The following is a 4,349-nucleotide window of genomic DNA, read 5'->3' on the forward strand; positions in this document are numbered from 1 at the left end:
GGACAGGGGAGCACAGAAGGTGTTAGAAACTTTTGCTCCACCAGTTTGAGAGGGGGCAGACTGACCCCTCCAGGACCAGGACTGGACAGCCCTGCTGCAGACACACACACTGACCCCTCCAGGACCAGGACTGGACACACTGACTGACCCCTCCAGGACCAGATCTGGACACACTGACTGACCCCTCCAGGACCAGGACTGGACAACCCTGCTGCAGACACACCAGGGTTTACTGGCATCTCCATCAACAACCTCTTTTGTTAGATGATTGCTGTTAGCTTTTTTTTATTTTACTATGTCTCTAGTGTAATAATGGAATTTTTTGACAGCACCTTGACAGTTTAACAGAGAGGACTGCAGACTACTGACGAACAGGGCGACATTTAAGTTTTAATTCCACATCAGTGCAAAGTCCAAAAGGACACCGGCCATCTCTCGGTGGAGGTGGGGCTTCCAGCACATACAGGGAGCGAATCCCTGAGCTCTTGGCTCAGGGGACCACAAGGGCCACCGACTGCAGAAGAGGCCTGGAAAAAAGCAGGAAACCGCTGCCGTTCGACGTGCGACACCAAGAGCACAGTAGGTTTCGGCTCTATTTTTTCACAGCTCCATGGTCGCCCAGGTCAGGCGCCCCGCGTGGTAGCTGTCAGAGAGGGAAGGGCTTAGAATAAGACGACGAAGAAGAACAAAAGGGTCAAGCAGCTACAACGTACCGGTAGTGCATTAGTGCATCGCCACAGACGCGGACCTGCAGTTCTGCTCCAGTTTCGGTTACAGTAAGGTTTACGTGCAAAGACCAAATAAATGCATTTCTGCTCGTTGCCCACACCTAAGATTTGTTGTCAAAATTAATGCTTGGTTTCAAGGCGAAACTGTTTTTAAGAGGCAGGACAATTCAGCTGAAGGGATTGATTTCTTCCTGCTATCCACTTGTTAAAGAAGAAAAATTCAGAGTTGCTCAAATTCAAGTCCAGTACGTCTTCCTCTGCAACTCCACAGATGTTGACCTCCAGTTCTGCTCCTGTTTCGGTTACAGTAAGATTTACGTGCAAAGACCAAATTCAAACAGATTGTATAATGGTACATAGATATCGTTTGTTAATGCACAATGTTTTATGGCTCCAGTGGAGCCTCATACCTGCTATGCCAACAATAAAAACAATGATCTTTGCACTTTTATCTGTCCAGCTGATACGGCTGTTAAGAACAGAATGTCAAAATGCAGCATCATGATAAAGCCAGGTTGGTGCATGACTTTGAAATCATGTACAAAGGTTGTGATGTTAATCATTTAACATCTCTGTGTTGGGTTTGATTTCAGTAACGAACCCAGGCTCCAGAGCTATGTCGGCCTCAGAAACCATCGAGGTGGCCACACTCGGACGCCCCTTCCAGCTGGGGATGCTGTATGACTGCCGATTCCAGGTGAGAGATTCACACTGAGGTGACCTGTCTCCAGCTGTATGACCCTGACAGACACACTGATTCCAGGTGAGAGACTCACAATGAGGTGACCTGTCTCCAGCTGTATGACCCTGACAGACACACTGATTCCAGGTGAGAGATTCACACTGAGGTGACCTGTCTCCAGCTGTATGACCCTGACAGAGACACACTGATTCCATGTGAGAGACTCACACTGAGGTGACCTGTCTCCAGCTGTATGACCCTGACAGAGACACACTGATTCCATGTGAGAGACTCACACTGAGGTGACCTGTCTCCAGCTGTATGACCCTGACAGACACACTGATTCCAGGTGAGAGACTCACACTGAGGTCACCTGTCTCCAGCTGTATGACCCTGACAGAGACACACTGATTCCAGGTGAGAGACTCACACTGAGGTGACCTGTCTCCAGCTGTATGACCCTGACAGACACACTGATTCCAGGTGAGAGACTCACACTGAGGTGACCTGTCTCCAGCTGTATGACCCTGACAGACACACTGATTCCAGGTGAGAGACTCACACTGAGGTGACCTGTCTCCAGCTGTATGACCCTGACAGACACTGATTCCAGGTGAGAGATTCACACTGAGGTGACCCGTCTCCAGCTGTATGACTGACAGACACACTAATTTCAGGTGAGAGGTTCAGACTGAGGTGACCCGTCTTTCACCTCTATGACAGATTCCAGTTGAGAGCCATACTGAGCTGAGCTGTATGGACCCTCTTTAGATTCTGATCTGATGCAAGTTCGATGTAAGTTTTCTCTACACATCAAAGACGCAGCTCTTTCGACGTCTGCCTCTCCACACTGTAGATCGCTGCTGAATCCTATTGGTTGCCATGCTGCCTGATAGTCTGGCTCCTTCCTAGGACTTGTGCTCCTCCTGCATCATCAGGCACTGTACACCCACATTAACAGTCCTTGGTGTTCCCAGAGACAGAGTGTCAATGATAAGATCACTTCCTCCCTGGCTTCCCGTCATACCCATCTGGCTCCAGACTGGTGCCGTGTCGTCCCCTAGCGTTAACCCACAGTGGACACTCCATCTGGCTCCAGTCTGGTGCAGTGTCGTGCCCCTGGAGCAGTTGGGGTTAACGGCCTTGCCCAGGGGCCCAACGGAGTAGGATTCCTCTGTCGGCTGCGGGATTTGAACCAGCAACCTTCCAGCCACAGGAACAGATCCTCAGCCACAGAGCCACCGCTCCGCCCGACAACCGCTGCAGGACACGGAACACGTTCCACACCGCCCGACAACTGCTGCAGGACACGGAACACGTTCCACACCGCCCGACAACTGCTGCAGGACACGGAACACGTTCCACACCGCCCGACAACTGCTGCAGGACACGGAACACGTTCCACACCGCCCGACAACTGCTGCAGGACACGGAACACGTTCCACACCGCCCGACAACTGCTGCAGGACACGGAACACGTTCCACACCGCCCGACAACTCCTGCAGGAAACTCCATCTTGCGTTAAATCTCGAGTAAACCAAAACACAGAATAATGTTCGGGTTTTGTAAAATAACTGTTCCTAAAAGTTCAACTGAAATAAAATAATAACTTAGTTCTACTCAATCCTTTAGTTTTAAAATCTACAAAAATAATTTTAAATTCTCTAAATTCAAAGCTTTCCTTTCACCAGACCTCCAGCCAGACTGATGTTGGCCTCTCTCTCATGCTGTCGGGATAAAGCTGCCTTTCAAATCAATCGGCATCCTGCTGCGACTGAGATGATTTAATGTCCACAGGGGAAAGTGTGGTTATAGATTATAAAGACCACAGGACACCTCAGGGTTTGCAAACAACGGTCAGACGAGAGAAGGCGTCTCTGCCTTTTCTTGACCACATCTCCTTAGCAGAAGATCTGAACACAGATCAAACGCTTCTAAGGAACAGTTCTCAACACGCCAGTGTGAATTTCAAATCGCATTTCAATGTTTTTTGTCTGGCTTCTGTACTTGGTAGATCCACACGCCAGTGAAAAATTAAAAATACCTTTCCTCTGAGTGACCTGTCGTGCTCTATTTCTGGGTGACCTTGGACATCATCCATCTGTAACGAACGGTGTTGACTTCTGACGATTCTTGTGCACTCTCTCTCACCTGTATATAAAAGCACACTTCAGTCACCTGCAGGCGCGAGGCCCTGCTGACGAGAGACGCTCTGGTCCTCAGGTACGGGGCTGTGAAAGAGCGAGAGGCTGGAAGTGGGGCCTGCTCCTCCTCTCTCTCTCCCCCGTGTGCGCTCACAGGGTCGGTCTCTCTGAACGTGCCGAAGACGGGCGGAACTCAACACCCCTGCCTGGACGACGAGAGGAATAACAGGTAATCAAAACATTTAAGGACACCGACCGACTGACCTTGCCGAGAGCGTTCATGAGGTTTCAGACCGAAGTTCGGGAGGAAGGCGAGAGCCGCCGCTCGCCTGCGCTCGTCAGTCTCACACTCAGCACATCTCACACTCCTTCACCCAGCAGCTCAATCCTCTCCAGCGCACTCTTTACAGTCCAGCTGCACCACGGAGAGGAGACCCAGGAACACCTGAGGGGCGACGGAGAGGAATCCACTGTCACACACAGCAGTGACACGGGCACACGCAGTCACATGGGGACAACACAAGGGAACTCACAGCAGATGATCGCTCGACGGCATCGCAGCCGAAACACGGGGTCGAGCCCAGAGAATTTCACAAGGCACTCAAAGCCCATCAATCACTCTCTTTTCTTGAGATCACATGTTAATGGAGGTTCCAGGAGAGATCAGAGCAGGAACAGGATACCCCCGTTCACGCAGTGTGACTGTTCTCGCCAGAGCCCACAGACCACACTCATTCCTCAGCACAAGTCCTGAACTGGAAGACAACAACCGGGGCAAACCAGTAAGTTACTGC

At 50.7% G+C, this 4,349-nt stretch overlaps 1 long non-coding RNA gene across 1 annotated transcript; it reads left to right on the forward strand.

The window, feature by feature from the left end:
- Window positions 1-321: 321 nt before the first annotated feature.
- On the forward strand, window positions 322-3,003 carry LOC138243474 (uncharacterized). Its single transcript, XR_011192139.1, has 3 exons — window positions 322-579; window positions 1,322-1,425; window positions 2,267-3,003. It is a non-coding gene; the product is annotated as an uncharacterized lncRNA (long non-coding RNA).
- The last annotated feature ends 1,346 nt before the right edge of the window (window positions 3,004-4,349 follow it).

Source organism: Lepisosteus oculatus, chromosome 14, assembly GCF_040954835.1.
Source record: "Lepisosteus oculatus isolate fLepOcu1 chromosome 14, fLepOcu1.hap2, whole genome shotgun sequence".
NCBI classification, from domain to species: Eukaryota; Metazoa; Chordata; class Actinopteri; order Semionotiformes; family Lepisosteidae; genus Lepisosteus; species Lepisosteus oculatus.